The sequence below is a fragment of the Urocitellus parryii genome, chromosome 4 (genome assembly GCF_045843805.1).
Source record: "Urocitellus parryii isolate mUroPar1 chromosome 4, mUroPar1.hap1, whole genome shotgun sequence".
Taxonomy (NCBI): Eukaryota; Metazoa; Chordata; class Mammalia; order Rodentia; family Sciuridae; genus Urocitellus; species Urocitellus parryii.
The window spans coordinates 168,442,964-168,462,078 of NC_135534.1; the positions used below are offsets into that span (position 1 = coordinate 168,442,964).

The following is a 19,115-nucleotide window of genomic DNA, read 5'->3' on the forward strand; positions in this document are numbered from 1 at the left end:
CCAGGAGAAATGCCCGCTGAGGCAAACCCATGGAAAACAACTGCCCTTTCAGGCACTGGGCTGAGCCAAATCCCTGCAGGGAGGACTTGCTTTATTTTTGGTCCAAGCAGAGTCCAGGAAACCACATCCACTGACTTCTTATTCATTTAAGAGTCTACATTCATCAATAAGTCCTGATGAGTAAGCCCCCATTAGAGAGTCCTCTATTTGCAAGAAAAAAGAGGAAAGAGAAACGTTTACTCACTATTCCTAGGAAAATGGTCTCTGTCCAGCAAGAGACCCAAACAGGTGTTTGGTAACAGCTCTTTCTCTATTACCTTCAAATTGTACTGTATTCTACGGAAAGAAAAAAAGAAAGGAAAAAGAAAAGCAAATTCCTTTTGAAAACAACATGGTGGGTGGTGTAGAATTCTATAAAAATTCTGATAACCATAAGCATTTCTTCCACCAACTTTAGTTACTTAAAAAAAATTCAAAAGCCTAATATAAGTGAAAACTGAAAAATACAGAGTTCCACAAAGACAACTAAGAATGTCATATAAAAAAAGAAATCTAAAAACCACGTTAGTACATGTAAAATGCAAACCTTACAAACATTCGTATTTTAAACAACAGATACCTGTTCCAAGATTCTAAAGATTTTATGTGCTTATACAATGAACTGGTCCTCAGTTGGTCTCCTCTAATTTATCCTAACATTGAGCAGCTTCTAGAAAAAGACAAAACCTGACAGAACAGGGCAGTATAGCCAAGGAGCTCTGATTTATTTCAGCTTTGAAAGGCCTCTACAATTGGATTCTCATTTTTGCAGGGAATGCAATCCACAGGACTGAGCTTGCTGTCCTGAATAAAGTACACGTTTTTCTCATCTAGCAGAGTAATCTTGTGAAATGTGAGCACAACCTGCCAGGTTGTCTGCAGAAGGCACAAGGGGGAGGGTGGGGTCATGCTGGGACAAGGAAGGAGGAGTCACTCCAGGTTTGGAAAGCCTAGCTCCCATGGCACCAAGCTCACAGGAGGGTCCTGACTTCCAAGGTACCCAGCTTTCCAAGCAGGAATCACAAGAGGAGATGGAGCTGCAGCCCCGAAGGCTAGGTCCCTAAGCTAATCCACCTGACCCTCTTGTGGGGAGCAACACAGGAAGGGAGAGACAGAGGGTGGGGAAAATCCCAGTTCCTCTCCACCTAAGGCTAGCACAAACAGTGAATGTTGATGATGGACCCCATCAAGACCTCCCCCAGGCTCATCATAGGTCATGTATTCCCCCTAGATCCACATCCCACCCAACTTTGCTCATAACAGGAAGGTACCTTGGATTTCCTTAGGAAAGTTACCAGGACAATCTAAGCTTTCAATGGGGCACATAACCTAATAGCAGACATAGGGCCATGGACTGAATGATGATGGTCCTCTAAAATCTATACACTGAAATTCTAACCCCCAATTTGGTGATATTTGGAGTTGGGGCTTTGGGGGAAGTAATGAGGTCAGATGGACTCCACCTTCATGAATAGAATTAGCTTTCTTATAAAAAGGACATTGAGAGCTCTCAAGCCCTCAAGAGGGTCCACACCAGAACTCAAACATGCTGAGATCCTGATCTTGGACACCCAGACAACAGAACTGTGAGAAATAAATACCTGTTGTTTATTCGCCACCCAGTTTATTATACTTCATTATAGCAGACTGAACTAAGATACATAAGCACTTGGAACACTAATTATTTCATTTTTATAGTAGTCTAGGCTTCAGATGTATTTAGTTTTCTAAAGCCACCTCAGATTGTGTGAGAAGGAGATGAAGTAATTCTTATAATAATTTACATTTCTGCCAACCATCATGGTAAATATGAGGGCCCTTTTATATAAAAGAACTTTCAGACTAACAATGAAATAAAATCTCATTGTTCCAAGTCCTACTAGAAGAACCTGAATTCTGAAGATGTAGAAGAAATGATTCAAGTGGATCTTCCCTAGACATCGAGGGCCCAAGCTTATTTTTTTTCATCTCTCTTACCAAGATTGGACGAATAAACCTTACCCTTGCCAGCAAACAAGTAAAGGCAATGGCAATTTTTAATGGCACAACCCAGGTCATCATACACTTAACCAGTGACTATGATGACGGGGATTGCAGGAGCCTGCTGGTTAGAACATTTGTATCATTTGTGATGAGACACATAGTTATTTCCTGTTCTAGGAAATTTCAGATGAAAGCCAGGAAGGGAAGAGACATTCTGACAAAATCTGGCAAAGTCTCTTGAGGATCTACAACCTCTCCCCGTCTGGCAGTGGCAAATAACCCCATTAAGATGAACTTTGAAATCTGGTGCAAAGTTTTTGGAAATAAATCTAGTACTAGAAATTAAATTTTAAATATGCAAACTCACCTTTAACAGTCTATCACAAATTGGGTTACAGTGGTTAAAAGATTTCTAAGATGGCTCGCAATGACCTCTGCCTGCCGGTATCCATGCTGCTGCATAATCCTCTCTGCTTTACTGAGGGCTAAAACTAGTGACTTACTTCTAATGAATGGAATACAGCAAAAGGAATGGGGAACACTTCAAACATCAGGTTATAAGGGACTGTGACTTTTTCTTGCTGGACTATTTTTACTCTTGTTTGCTCATTTTGACAAAGTTAGTCTTTTATAACTATGAGATAATAATGTTGTTTTTAAGCCATTAAGTTGGTAGGGGGATATTTTGTTATGAAGCAATAGATAAATAATAAGGTTGTTTAAGCATCATTGTTTACAATCATGCACATGAAAAGAAAATGACCCAAAAGTCCATTCAGAAGGAACTATTTCCAGAGTGATACATTCATACAAACAATACTGTGTAGCCCTCAAAACACTCTGAGGTCAATATCTGATTTGAAATGGAAAGAAGTCCATGAAAATGCAAAACAAGTAGCAAAAAACAACAGGAGACTTCTAAAATATGACAGATACCTATATTTCCACTCCTGTAAAATCCGGACAAGCTCTTTACCCAGTGTTCCCATGTCAGAAAAAGATTCTAGTTGCCTAGTTGCTCTATTATAATATAAAACATTTCTCACCTAAGCCTTCATTCTCTCTTTCTTTACAGGTGCCATGGACCAGACTGGTTGCCCTGCTCCTACTTATGCTCCTCTTCAATCTATTTCTAGACAATAGCCAGAGTAGGACTTTAAAAATATAAGTGAATCGGGCCACTACTTTCTCCGAACCCTGTAACGGCTTCCCATCACACTAAGAATAAAAACCAAAGTCGCCATGTTTGTTCACAAAGCCATAATGTACAGAACTGGCCCTTGGATACTTCTTCCCCTAAATTTTTCTCTCACTCACCTGCTCCATCCACATTGGCCTCCTTGAAGTTTCTACAACACACAGAAGCTGCTATAACCTCAGGACTATTAATTTGCAAGGATGTCTGTAACACAATATCTAAAACTGGGTGACTTAAAAAATAGAAATGTATTATCTGTTTTGGAGAACAGAAATCTGAAATCAAGGTACTGGCATTGCATTGCCATGTTCTCTGAAGAGTGCCAGGTAAGGATCTGCCCAATCCCTCTCTCCTTGCTTCTGGTATTTTTCTGGCTATCTCCAGTACTTCTTGGCTTGCAAATTCACCATCCCAATCTGCACCTTCATTTTCATCTGATGTTCTGGTGTGCATGTGTACCTCAAATTTTCCTTTTTTGTGAAGACAGTAGTCATTTGGTGTTAGAGATCTTGCCTATTCCAATAGGACCTCAACTTAATGAATTATACCTGTAAGGATCCTATTTCCAAATAATGTCATATTCAAAGGAGGTAAGAACTTCAATATGTGAATTTTGGATGAGAAACATAATTCAACTCATAACAAGAGACTTTGCAATTGTCGTTCCCTCTCCCTAAATAGAGAAACTCTTTCAGCCAGTGCAGCTGCCATGAGAATGTCTTATAGACATTCAGCTTACAGGGAGATTAATTGTCCAGGAGTTAGTTACAACTGTCTTGCTTTGAAATCCTTCTCTTGAGTTTGTGCCAAAGCCATGCTTCCCACCGACTACTCCTAATGAGTCCCCGAGAAAATCAGGGATACCAAGGCAATCCTGTTCCTAGGAGATGAAAACTCACATGACACATGGCTTCAGCTCAAAGACCCCCCCAGCAGCCTCACCAAACTCTCTCAGAATGGCACAGCACTCTAGGATGTTTCCATTCCACGTTTATCCCATTGCTTCTTCACCTGGGATCAAACTTGCATCACAATCTGATGAGCTTCCCAGGGTCCCACCAGCTCCCTTCCCCTTTTTCCCTTACAGTCAGAGTACTCAAAATGATTGCACTTGAATGCTCTGCTATAGCCATCTTGAAATTCTTTTTCTTTTTTCTTTTTATTTAAATTTGCAATAAGGAGCCCCATATTTTCATTCTGCACTGGCCTCTGATCTTATAGAAGTTGCCTTAATAGATCTCTTGCATAGATAATCCTGCCTTGACATCTGCTTCTCAGATTACCCAAATGGAAATCCCAGATATCAGCATGACTCTTCATCACATTACATAAGCCTCTGATCAAAGGTCCCTTGCTGTCCTCCACAAAGCACATTCATCTGACCTGTTCCTTCTTTGTCCTACTTATCTTGCTTTGACTTTCTTCATAGCTCCATTTGATTTTACAGTATTTCTCTTTGTTGTCTGTTTTGTCTTTCCTTTGAGAATGTAAACTATGGAGGGGGTAAAGATTTTGAGTTGCTTATTTTTGTACCCTAGATATATAACAAAGCCAGAAACATGAGAGTCAATAAAGAGTGTGTGAATGTTGAACTGAACTCACTCAAATACCCCTTCAGTTTCAAACATATATAAAATATAACCCAATGTGACCATGATAAGAATGTACCATATAGACTTATACAACGTAACTGTTCTTTTTTATAAAAGCCAGACATTTGAAAACCTTCATCTATGTGAAAAAAAAAAAAAAAAAGACTAGAAAAAGTACCATTGTCCCCTAAGTAGATCAGGGAAGGCAAGTAAGTCTGCATTCTGATCTTCTTGGGGTGAAAAAATATATACCTAAAGAAAAAAAAGGATAAAAAGAACAACACCAAGCCTGTGCCATGCACAAGTGTATTGCCCCAACTCACATTGCTTAGATTCTGCAATAAATCTGAGCCAATAAAACTTGAACCACAAAACACCATTAAAGTGTTCCCAGAATCAGGGAAAATTCTGCAGAACCAAACTCAAATTGCTAGATAGAAATATTTTCATAACTTAGGACACACAAGCCTCCCCCTCTTTGCTGATCAAACCAAAGAACCAAACCACTCAGAAGGAGGAGCCAGCTATACATCATGAAGAATTAGCACTCAAGAACCCATGGTAATAGAATAACTTGACAGGTCTATAAACTATGTTTTAAAGTATTTTTTTAATAAAAGAAGGAAAAAATAATGAAAGACCCATCCTCTATGAAAAAAGAAAGGATAGATTTGAAATAAAAAATGAAAAAAAATACAGTAAGTCAAATCCTAGTTATGCTGAAAAAAGAATTATTATTGTGAAAGATGGATTTGCAAAACTATTCTGAATGGAACAGAGAAAAAAGAGAAAATGTCAAAGAGAGGTTATAAGACATGGAATTAAATCAAGAAAGTAAAACATTTTTGGGGCTGGGGATGTGGCTCAGTGGTAAAATGGTCACCTAGCATGCATGAGGCACTGGGTTCGATCCCCAGCACCACATAAAAATAAAATAAAGATGTTGTGTCCACCGAAAACTAAAAAATAAATATTAAATCTCTCTCTCTCTCTCTCTCTCTCTCTCTCTCTCTCTCTCTTCTTTAAAAAAAAAAGAAAGAAAGTAAAACATTTAAATGGAGTTCGAGCACTTTTATACCGCTGTTGGTATTGTAATTAGTGCAACCACTATGGAAATCAGTATGGAGGTTCCTCAAAAGACTAGGAATGGAACCACCATATGACCCAGCTATACCACTCCTCAGTATTTATTCTAAAGAATTAAAGTCAGCATACTATAGCAATACATGCACATCTTTGTTTATAGCAACACAATTCACATCAGCCAAACTACGAAACTAGCCTAGGTATCTGTTAATAGATGAATGGGTAAAGAAAATGTGTTACATATACAAAAAGGAGTTTTATTCGGCTATAGTGAAGTTTTATTTAGTCATATTCAGGAAAATGGGTGGAACTTTAGAACATTATGTCAAGTGAAACGCGCCAATCTCTGAAAGTCAACGGTTCTATGTTTTCTCTTATGTGGAAGCTAGTGAGGAAAAAGGAAAAGAAAGGTGTATGAAAGAATCTCATAAAATTAGAAGGGAGATCAGTAGAGTAGAGGAAGAAGACCAGGAGGGAGGAAACATGAGAGGGAAAGGGGAAATACTGGGAAATGATATTGGCCAAGTTATATTGTTATATCTGTGCACATATAAATATGTAACAATGAATCCCACCATTATGTATACTTATAATGCACCAATAAAAATGTGGAAAACTTTAAAAAATAAATGGAGTTCTGGGAGGAAGGAAAAAGAAATTGTGAGAGAGGCAATATTGAAATGATAAAGCTAATAACTCAGCAGAAATAAAGCAATACATGTGTCCTTGAGCTAAAAAATTGCAAATTCCAAGCAGGATTTAAAACACACACACACACACACACACACACATATTTAAGAAACGGCAGAACATTAAAGTCAAATAGAAAGTCATAAAAACTACCAGAGATAAAATGGTAAATTACCAACCTAATAATGGTAGTCAGATTGGCAGTTTATTTGTCATCAACAATACAAAGGCCGGAAGATTAAATAATAACATATTCAAAATGGCACAAGAACATAAAAACTGTCAAACTAATATTCTATATCTAACTAAAATATTGCCCAAAACATGGGGGTGAAATAAAAATATATTCATACAAAAAAGAGGAGGATATCCAATTTGCAGACCCTCCTTGAAAGAAATACCAAACAATAATAATGTATTTCAGTATAAAGTAAACTGAGAAAAAGAAAAGATAAACAACAACAAGGGAAGAAGATAATAATCATGTTAATAAATTTATAAATACCTGTACTTAAAAATCTTTATCAAATGAACAGGGAGAGGAGTTATAAACTTGAAACTAAAATATTTACAGAAATAATATGGAAGGGCAATTATGTAAAATATTACAAATTCTTTGTACTATTTTATAGGGGAACGACAATTTTGAATAATTTAATTTTTTTAAAAAAGCTAAGCATGCATATTATAATGGGGAGATGAGGAAGTAGGTGAGAGGATAAGGAAATAGAGTGTAACTTCTAAGGTAGTAGAAGGAAAGAAAAAAGAAAAAGAACACTCAAATGAGACATGGGCAAACAAATAAAGCCACATAAATTTGCCATCAGCAGATCGTCATTAAAAGAAATTCTAAAAAATGCCTTTCAGGCAAAAGGAAATTGACCACAGATGTAAGTCACATAAGAGGAGTTGACCAAGTAATTTCTATGACATAGAAAGATAAATGTTTCTGAGATACTAGAAAAAAAGTAAAAAAAAAAACAAGAAGTGGTAAAAACATAGGTAAATGAATGTAGACAGTGACTCTAAAAGAATAAGAGAAACCCGGCACGGTGTTGCACACCTGTAATCCCAGCAGCTCAGGAGGCTAAGCCAGGAAGTCTGTGAGTTCAAGGTCAGCATCAGCAACTGCCAGGCACTAAACAACTCAGTGAGACCTTGTCTCTAAATGAAATACAAAATAGGGATGGGACTGTGGCTCAGTGATTGAGTACCTCTGAGTTCAATCCCCAGTACCCTCCCCCCATAAAAAGAATAAAATAAATTTAAAAGAACACAGACTTAAAATACTCAAAAACTAGCATAGGGATTGGAGGTATAAATGGGAAAGGTGTTGCTTAGAGGAAGATAAAGGTATTGATCACTTTGGGATTCAGTAAGCTCAAGATGAGTGCTGTCATTCAGGGATCATAGGACAAACAGCATGAAAGACTCCAGCAGATGTATATTAAAATATATCGGCTAATATAACAAATGTCAATCAACTGAACACTTCAGCTAAAAGACAGTCACAAATAGCAGTGCTAACTGGGGCAGAGCAGGTCTTATCAATGAGTAAGCAGGGACAGGAAGGCAACAGCTCCCAGCAAATGGCCACCTCAGGGTCCAGGTTGGGTTGAAGTGCTGGGAGTGTCTGTCTAAAGGGGGCAGTTCTCACAGACCACAGCCATGCGGGAACACAGGCCAGGGCCATATAGGCCAACTTCCCTGCAAGGCGGGAAATTCAGCATTTTATGGGAAATCTGATTGCTAAAGATTGATCTCTAATTTTTTTAAAAAAGCAAACATACATAAAGAAGAAGAAGAAGGAAGAAGAAAAGATTAATCTAGGTGACAGAGCAAGGAAATAAAGTGAAGCTAATGAGAGGGGGGGAAAAGCATGGTAAATACAATGCAAAAGCATATCGCAAAAGAGAAATTGAAAAAAGAAGAACGCTCGCAACATGCATGGAAGTGATGGCTGGTACTAAAGCACACTGTGATCCACCCTGTAATTTCCACCCTGTTCAACCTTATCATTTGGCTGAAGACGCCTAACATTAAAGGACGGGAAAAACACTGAATAGTCCAAACAGGAGACACATGGAGCCCCAGTGGTCACTCTAAAGTCAAAATAATGTCTGGATGTTTATTCCGTCAGTTCTGCTTACACCCAGTCTCCGTGAGGCCTACTGGATACCTGGGTTTGCCTCGCTGTTAAGAAAAATCATGATATTGAAGAAAATCATGATGTTAAATGGAATGGTTCATGTCTGAAAAGATGAAGAAAGAGGAAAAGAAAATCAATGGTGTTCTCCTTAAGTTACTCTTTGAATCTGCTACTTGAGCCTGTTCCTGGGATGTCACTTCTTTTCCCCAAAAAGTTTAGTGTGGCTGCCAAAGCCTTTTGGACCTAGCCTACCTGTGTCCCAGTCCCTGACTCCACATGTTTGTCTATGCGGGATCCTCTGTCGGGATGCATTTCAAACCAAATCCACTCCCAGGAGAAGCATTCTCTAAAGGCTGCTTGAGGTTCCTGATGAAATAGCTCTGTATGAGAATGTACCAGGTGGCTATTTTCAAACTTAGTTGAGCTCTGTAAAAATATGTGCAATGAGGGCTGGGGATGTAGTTCAGCGGTAGAGCACTTGTCTCTGCCTGGGTTTGCAAACATATATATATATATATTTGGAGAGAGAGAGAGAGAGGGTTGTTTTCATTGCAATTCTGGAAGGCATGGAATAAATGGGCTGACCTGATGAGGCTGCTCCCAGCAAGGAATGCACACCCTATGGGGACAGACTCCTAGGGGGGTCTTGCCTATGGACAGGCTTCCTGTTCAGCTGCCTTAGACACTGAAAGCATAGCTACAATGCATACTGCTCACTCTTTTTTCAGGGTGCATATAGAGATTTGATGGCTTAAAAGAGATTATTGTCTGTAGAACATAAAGAGAAAAATAGAAAATCTGTAAACATTTAAGTAAGTATCTATAAACATAGGATGCTTACTTCTTCTTTAATTGTTAAATTTATTATTTGAAAATATTTTATTACCTATGAAAACAATTGTAGGTTAAATTTTCTTAATTTTAAAGAAGAGAACTGTACTACTCTTGAGAAATCTGAGTCAATCACAAATTGAATGAGTTACTTATAGTCAAATGATTCCAAAAAGCAAATTATAAACACATTTTTCATTGCTTGAAGCAAAAATAATGTTTAATGTGGGGTGTGGGTGCACATTGATATGTTTGGTATGTGTGTGGGCAGAAAAGGACCTAGGGCCTCAGAATGTCTCAAAGATCTGGTCCCTTATGCAGCTGGAAGGTGCAGGGGGTGCTGGGGGAATATGAAGCAGTCCAAGGGGAATGGCATTGAAATCTTTAATAAAATTACAGGCCCAGGACAATGTTGAATTCCACTGGATTTCTTGTAGGACTGTATACAGGATAAGGCTTTGAGTCCAGGTAGGAATCTGTGGAAGTGAGGAGCTAATAAATTCTGGAGCAGGAACAGAGAGACAGAGGAAGGCCTGAGGGCAGAGGTGCCATGCTGAGCTCAGAGAGCTGATCATCAGGGTTCAAGACAAGTTCTACCTATGTTTTTTGAGAGGCAGGGATGCACCCAATGAAAAATGTTACTGCATTTCATAAGGTATGCTCTTTTGAAAACGCAGGGCTTGTTAAAATTGTCTGGAACTAAAATAGAAGTGGTCAGAAGTGTTTTATAAGGGCTTCCAATCAGAGGTTCACATTAATTTCAGAGAAAAAGGTGTCAGGGCTAAGAAAGTTCTGCCACCGAAGACCCTGATCCAACAAAGTCTCCCAGAGTCTCCATGGTAGTAGCTTCCTGTCCACCAAGACCTTCCAGTTATATTAGACTTCTGTTAAAAATGAAGAAAACCAAACCAAACCAAACAACCCAGGTGGGGCAGCAAGCCATCACAAGAAGTGACTACATCTCTGTATAAAACTGATGGGTGGAAAGTAATACACAGAGAACGCAGTAAAGTCCATTATATTAAGCTGACTTGTACTTTTAATAAAAAGATGTAGAACTTGAAAAATATTAAATCTCCAATAGAGTCACACCAACCTATCAACATTGAAGGACCACCATAAAGGTTCCATGGGGAGTAGTCCCAGGATAATTCCCTCCTATTTGCTCCAGACCATCTGCTCATCCCCATACTATCTCACTGCCTCACTGCCTATCCACAACCTCTTTTTCTCTTCCCCTCTCTCTCTCTCCCTCCCTCTCAGAACTCAGAGACTGACTCCATCCATCCTCAGACTTTTTCTGCAAGCTCTTATATCCAGGCATGGGCTCACCAGAGTACCAGCTAATGAAGTAGATCCACACAGTCAGATTGGGTAACCCACTTTGGAAGGGGACTCTGGGCCACACACAGATATAGTGCCTATTACACCTCAGTTAGTGGAAGTGTGACACCTACCCTTTAATCTTGACAACATATGAGCCGCCCAGGAAAATTAGCCTTTTTACTATTTTAAACAAGCACTCAGCCAAGCTCAGAATGAGCATTTTCCAGTGCCAGGTGGACAGTTTCAGCTGAACATTTCATTGGCATCCAGTCTACACACTGATAAAAATATCAGTAACAACAGAGATCATAGCAAATTACTTTTTTTTAGTATTTATTTTTTAGTTTTAGGTGAACACAATATCTTTATTTTATTTTTATGTGGTGCTGAGGATTGAACCCAGCGCCTCATGCATGCTAGGTGACCACTGAGCCACAACCCCAGCCCCAGCAAATTACTTTTATATATGACTTATTTCATAATGTGAACTCATTTAATCCTCATAACAATCTATAAAGTAAGTTTTCTTATCATTTCCATGTTATACCCAAGATTGCATAGTTAGGAAGCAGCAGAGCTGAGATTCAAACCTAAACAATCTAGTTCCATAGTATAGACTTAGCTTCTAAACCATGTCAAACAAAACCAAGCACATTGCTGCCACAAGATCAGAGTCATTCTCCTACTCCTCCTAATGTTAACAAGGTCTTTTTTTGTTTGTTTGTTCATTTCTATTTTTGTTGTGTTTTGTGATACTGAGGATTGAACCCAGGGGCACTTTACCACTAAGCTACATCCCCAATCCTTTTTATTTTTTATTTTGTCCTGGCTGATCTCAAACTTATGATCTTCCTGTCTCTGCCTCCCAAGTGGCTAGGATCACAGGCAGGCACCATGGAGATGAGTTTTTGCAGAAGATAGCCATATACAGAGTCCAAAGGGATTCAGGATAGCACTATTAGAGGCAAGGCAGAGTAGGAAAAGCTCCCACTGGAGGAAGTCTGCCTAGCAAGAGAAAAATCCTGACAGGAGCACGGAATTCTTCTGTAAGCCTTTAAAACACTACAGAAGGTGGTGGTATCTAACTCATTCCTTCACCATCAGTCTAGTTCTTTCAGATCCTCTTCTCACACCTTCATCATCTTAGGTCCTAAAAAGTAAGCTGCGTTTATCCACAGAAATGCTTAATAACCACTACTAAAACTAATTCAGGTAGTTTTTAAAAAACCTTGTGACGAATAACTGTGGTCAATATTTTAACTTGTCAGTCCTTTTAGAGAGCAATGTAACCCCCAGATCAACTTAAAAAAAAAAGAATATATATAAGGTAAATATTATTATATACTAGTTTTAAAATTGTTATAATATATATTAAGTTTTATTATATGTAAATATGTAGTTAAATATATATATGTGTGTATATATATAAATATATATTTATATATAAAATATATATATATAATTTTTTTTTCAGTGCCAGAGATTAAACCCAGGGCCTTGAACATGCTAAGCAACTGCTCTACCATTGAGCCATATCTGCCCCACCTTTCCCCTAAACAGCAGATTTCAACAGATTCCAATTGTGTTTATATTTCTTTCTTGTGTGTAGATCTGTGAGCCAAGCTTTATCTTTTATAAGCATCAAAGTTTCATTTAATTAAATGGATCCAGACTTTTGAAAGAAGATCTGGAACAAGAACGCCTGATAATAGTAACTATAGGAAGGAAAACATATGACTTCTAACTCTAATTCAAATTCCATGCTAGGTTAATAACACATGAAGGCAACAGATAGAAACGATTCCCTGTGAGTTGGTCAGTCACATCTCACATGAACAGAAACAGAGTGGAAGCTGGTCATGTGGCAACCAAGTGTCAGAGTTTCACATGTGATTAGATGAGGAGTTCATAAGCAGCCTTTCTGTGAAGAACAATTGTGTACAAAGTAGAGAAAAATGCAACTATGTGACAACTTTTATGTAATAAAAATTTGTTTAAATTTTGTTAATTTAAAAAACAAACCAAAACTTTTACCTAGCATTTGACATTTAAACACCATCTAATCCCCTAGCTTTGTATTAATTCTGGCCTTCTATAAGTGAGAAGCAGAAACCCACCCAGGCTGGTGTGAGTAATGAGAGGAGTGGTGCTTTTAAGAGTGTAATATTGCAAGAAAGAAAATGTGGAAGTGAGGGGAAAGGGAAAAATAATACAAGGGGGAGGAATGAATTACAGTAGAGGGGGTAGAGAGAGAAGAGGGGAGGGGAGGGGAGGGGAGGAGGGATAGTAGAGGATAGGAAAGGCAGCAGAATACAACAGACAATATGAGTATGTCAATATGTAAATCAATGGAAGTGTAACTGATGTGATTCTGCAATCTGTATACGGGGTAAAAATGGGAGTTCATAACCCACTTGAATCAAAGTGTGAAATATGATATATCAAGAACTATGTAATGTTTTGAACAACCAACAATAAAAAAAATTTAAAAAAAAGAAAAGAAAATGTGGGCTTCATGTTAATTCAAATAGGAGACGAGGTAGAATTTGGCTTCATGGGAACTGGGAGACTCAAGGCAATTTCAGAGTTCTCAGTGCTAGAAGATAATTCTTCATGATGTTCCTAAAAGTTTTACTCCAGACTATCTTTTCTGGAATATCTGCATGGCAAACAGCCTGGGAAGCCAGGGGGTAGGATTCCCTGCAGATCAGAGGGGCAGGTTTGTTTTCCTGATCAGCCTAATAAAGACAGAACATCCTCTGCCCAAGGATGTGTTTACTTTCCAGGGTAATAAAGATAATGTTACTGTCTCTAGTGGGGAGGATGGGCAGGTCCCCTTATAAAATTGGGAGTTTCCTAAACCCAGTGTTACTCAGCTCTGAAAAGGACCCCAGTGCTCACAGAATGCACTTGGCCCACCTCCATATCACCCCTGTGGGAACTGGGGATCAAGGGAGGATGGATGTCAACCTGATGCTTAAGCTGCCTGCTGTGCCCTGAGTCATAAACAGAAAAGACTGTGTTTGGGTTCATTGTTTCCTTACCAGCAATTTAGTATCACTAAATCACTCTATGCTGCCACATGATACTGCTTGGCCACTAACTCTTAGAAGCAAAAGTCTATAGATCTTCACCTTTGTGTCTGCTATTAAAACAACTCAGCTATCTCGACAGAATTCTCAAATAAGTATTTCTCACCCTGATGCTACATGTCTTTCCTCTCCCTATTGATTCTACTAAAATATCATGATTTCTTTCTTCTCATAACTTTGGTTCATTCATAGCCTATCATTTGCATCCTTTCAGCTTCCATGGCTAACGATCTGATATTGTTTACCTCTAAAATCAGATTTCTGAGGGAAATCAATTATTGCATCAACTGTCTGAGGGGACAGAGATTTTTGAAGTCAGGTGGGTCCACAGGTCTGCCAATATTCAGACTGGCTCCCCTTGAGTCGGGGGACCACCCATGATGATTACTTATCTGCTGTCCAAGCCTCACACCTGGCCTACCATCTTCTGCTTTGTGTTGCCCCTAAGGCTGGTAGTCTACAAGCAACTTTTTTCCTAAGCTCCTTTGTCCACTGATTCCCTGTTGTATTGAATTCAAGAAAGGTGGAGGAGGGTGAGCATCAGGCCAATTCTCTTGGACTGAATCGTTTCAGTGTAGCAACTGCTGTAGCAGTAGCAAGAGTGAGGTGATTCAGAACAATGTCTAGCTCAGAGCCACGTTCAGCCTAGTAGATAAAATGGAACATTGCAAACATAATTTCTTACAGAGAAACTCAGATTGGTGTCTTATCTCTGAAGTATTCATGCCACACCCATCAAGTAGCACTGATTTGATCCTGTGGAATACCCTTTGCCTCCCCAGCAGAACACCATGATATCTTGGTCAGCACACAAAGGGACAGTGGCTGCCATGATGTATGAATTTCAAGGCTGCCTGTGGTCACTTATCTGGTGCTATCTGGTGCGGGGTCTGAGAGAAGGGCAGGTATGGAGTTATAAACATTCCATGGCAGAGGCCCAGAATTACTCCTACATATTCTGGAAAGATTGGTAGCTTGCACAGACTAAAAGCAGGGGGTTTGATGATGCCGGTGGGAACCTTAGATAATTATGGTTCTCACCTTAGTATTGGAAAATTTGGATGCCACTGCCAAGTTTGTTTTTTGTGGCCATTTTGGGCTCATTTTCCAGGTTTTCTCACATGTGCCTTTTGTCAACTGTATTCCCTTTTACTTTTCCTAGTCCATCCTCTTTCACTAGCGGTTTTCTTCCCTTGTCATTTAAGCTTTCTCAGCTATGCATAGAAATCCAACAGAAGCCTTTTGTGTGTGACTTTGCCTTGCTCCCAGGCAGTTCTGAAAGCAGCAGGTGCCTTCTAGGCAAAGGCTTCTATTAGACCTCAGACTGCAAATCCTGGGCTCTCACTCTCAAAAGCAGTCAGATGAACTTAAGTCAAAAACAGGTCTGGTTGGGGTTAACTTGCACATCTTGAACTAAAGTCACTTGCCTTGACATATTCCAAAAACACACTAAAACTTATTTCTCTCATCATGGGAAGAGAGAAGGACTATGTTTCTGGTATAAATTGTATAGAATACATCACACAGGAGGAGGCAAGGCATGCACTTCCCTAAGCAAACAATAAAACAAAGCAATAAAATAAACTGTGTGTATGTGGGTGGGGCTGGCCTATGGGGTACTAGAACTACAAGTGGAATAACAAACTTCCCTAGCTGGGAATAGGCACTGGAAATGGAAATATCATACCAGATAGGGAAAGAATCTATTTCTTTTTGCTCAGCAAGGCACTAAGGTTTAATATCATATGAATAATGTCCACCTGTATAACCATATACAAAGCATGTTCTCTCCACTCTCAGTCCAGATGCATCTCTGAAATAGGCAAGCTGAAAAGGAAAACAATGATAAAACATGGCTTGATGTTGTTTATTGATTGATTCGTGTGTGTTTGTGTGAGAGAGACAGTAAAAGAAAAGCCATAAAGTACCAATGGTTTCTAACTGCAGGGTAGTTGTCAAGTCTAGAGAGAAGAATAGTGAAAGAGAATGGGGAATGCCTAGGAGGGTTTATTTCTTGAATAAGAAAGGAGGGATCTAAAGCTTTTGTAGAAAACTGTATCTGCTAGATCTGGGTGGTGTGCATTTAGGAGTATAACCTGTCACCTTTTATTTCTGTTTATTTAAAATGCTTCATGGTGTAAACATGAAATGGTGTCATAGGATTCTTCAAGTCATAGTTCCTCCTTTAAGCCATCACAGATGGGTTAGACAGAGAAACTGTGGAAATCACATTCACAAAATGTATCAGAAGAGAAAAAAAAAAAAGACAAATACACACACATCTGTTTCCAAATTATTTTAGGAATGATCCCATCCATCCCACAAACACAGCAGCCAAAGTGATCCTTCTGAAGCCCATATGTGATCAAAGTCCCATGCTCAGAGCCCCCAGGGCACTCCAGTGCCTTCACAGCATAGGAAAAACACCTGGTCCCAGCCTCAAAGATCCCTCTGGATCTGGACCTTGCTTAGTCCTTTGAATTCAATGTTCCAGTCAGAATATGCTTCCTGGGTGCCCCGAGGGCTGCATTCTCTGACTTCTGGGCTTTGTGAATGCCATATCTGTTTGCCTTGTGTACTGTCCTCCTTTGGCACTTCCTGGCCTTGCCTGTGGCTCCCTCCTCCTTTCCTTCAGATCTGAGATTAGACAGGCTTCTTTCTGGGAAGCTGTCCCTGCCTGCCTGAATCTGGATTAGGTGTCCTCCCTCTGCACTTCCCATGTCATAACTCTTGCCATAAGGAAAGCCAGTCTCCTAGTCCTCTCTTTCCCAACAAGAGAGTGAGCTTGTGTTAGCAGGAACTGCTTTGTGACCTCTGTGTGCCTGGTATATGGCATAATGCCTGTGGCTCAGCAACCTTCAGTAAACATCTACTCGTAAGTGGAGAGTGCCTGCGTGACTGGATGAATGGATAGCTCCAGAACCAGCACTGACCAGCTTCCCTAGTTACTTCTAGTCCAGGGTCAAGAGGCCCAATAACTTATTTTCTGAAACACATAAAAAAAAATGAAAATCTTTCAGTGTTTGATTTATTAAAATGGTCACTTTTCACTTAACTAATCAAATTCAACAGGCCAATGTGCCGCACTTACAGATGAGAATGGCTTATTCAAAACTGTTAAGAGACTGGGGGAGAGAATAATGTAATAATTTATAAATTTATCATAACAAACTCCGGGTAATTACACTATCAATTCTTGAAGGTAGTGTATTCAGACATCAGGACCAATAGCACAGTTCATTAGAGCTCTGAGGAGGTCGTTTGCTTCTTGAGCTCACCAATGTGAAATGGCAACCCAACAAACTTCTTCTGACACTGACAAGCTTGCCCTCTGTGCTGCACACACAAATCCTCACCTGGCTGACTTTCTGCACATCTGAGTCCTCTTGTTCAAGGTCTCTGTCCAAACACAGAATTCCTAACACTGCTATAACACCATCAGCCCAATCCCCAGCTGCACAAAGGAAACTGAGGCCCATGCCTTCAGTAAGCCAACAGGTAGCAAGCACTTAAAATGCATCAGGGGAAGCCCTAGGCCCTGGGGAGACAATTAAGATATAGTTCCTGTGTTAAGGGTGCTTATGACTTTGGGAAGGAGGTTCTGACAGCTCCCACCACACACTTACCATGAAATGCTGAAAGTGTTATCCTGTTTGCAGAATTATGATATTCTCAAACAGGAAGAAGCAAGTGGAAGTATTTAGGAGAGGGTCTTAAGAAAAGAGGTCTTAAGACCCTCGTTTAAATACTACCATCTCTGGGAGATGAGATTTGAAGTTGGTCTTTTAAAGATAAGGAGGAGTTTGGTGGGAGATAAGAAACAGCATCCAGGGAAGAAGGAATAGCATGTGCAAAAGCCCGTGTGAAAGCACTTGACCTACTGGGGAGGAAGCTGGTGTGGCCCAGGACTTAGCAGTGGCAGGGGCAGTCTAGACAGGTTCCTGACCTGCGCAGAGGTTCCCTGGACCACTGCCCACCTAGCCAGGTTTCTTTCTTTCTTTTTTTTTTTTTTAATATTTCTTAGTTGTCAATGGAACTTTGTTTTATTTATTTATATGCTGTGCTGAGAATCAAACCCAGTGCCTTTCACCTGCTAGGCAAGCTCTCTACCACTGTGCCACCACCCCAGCCCCTAGCCAGGTTTCTTGACTCTTACTCCAGGGCTCTTTTCACTGGACCCCAATGCCTTTATTATCAATAAAATGCAGGCATGTGAAAGGACAATTTTTTTTTAATAAATGCATCAAATGCTGTGGGCATAATGGGAAACTCAAGAGGAGGCCTGAAGGAATTCCAGAAAAGCAAATTGGAAAGGGAAATATAGCAAGGATGACAATCAGAATAAATAAGATGCCAAACAGCACATCACAGAAACTTTGTTTAATTTAGAAAATAAGATATACCAGGAAGAGGAAGATGATAATAACAGGGATAAAAATTGCGACAAATGTTCCTAGTACTTTTGCTTTTAAAATCCTCCCTCACATGGTACATTATTTCTTCATAAGAATAAAAGAAATTATATATGTGTGCATGTAATATATGTATTACATATATGCATAACACATGTAATTTTTGTGGCCAAAATTAACTGTAATCCATAACTATAAAGAACAAGATATATCATTTGAGGATATCACTGGAATTTAAATATAAAATAGATACCTTCATGATAAGGGTTTTTTGTTTTGTTTTGTTTTGGGTACCAGGAATTGAACTTAGGGGCATTGGACCACTGAGTCACATCCCCAGCCCTATTTTGTATTTTATTTAGAGACAGGGTCTCACTGAGTTGCTTAGCACCTTGCTTTTGCTAAGGCTGGCTTTGAACTTGCGATCCTGCTGCCTTAGCCTCCAAAATTGCTGGGATTACAGGCGTGCACCACCATGCCCAGCATGATAACGGATTTAACACCAGTTCCATACAAGTCAGATGGTTAGAGAAACAAAGTAGAAGCGCATTCATACTGTTTCTTAGGGAAGAAAATGTTTTCCTCACAAATGATGGGAGGCTTTGAAGTTGTGCAAGGAGCAAAGCCACAGGCGAGGAGAAAGGAACGAAATGTTCTTTCAAGGCATTTGGGGCCCTCAATAATTTTGCCAGAATAAGTGATGTCTCTCTCTAAAAA

The 19,115-nt window shown here is 39.5% G+C and overlaps 1 protein-coding gene across 2 annotated transcripts in view; it reads right to left on the reverse strand.

Moving 5' to 3' along the window:
* Positions 1–19,115, reverse strand: part of Mob3b (MOB kinase activator 3B) — a 187,682-nt gene that overhangs the window by 137,021 nt on the left and 31,546 nt on the right. The gene's annotated exons all lie outside the window — the stretch shown is intronic.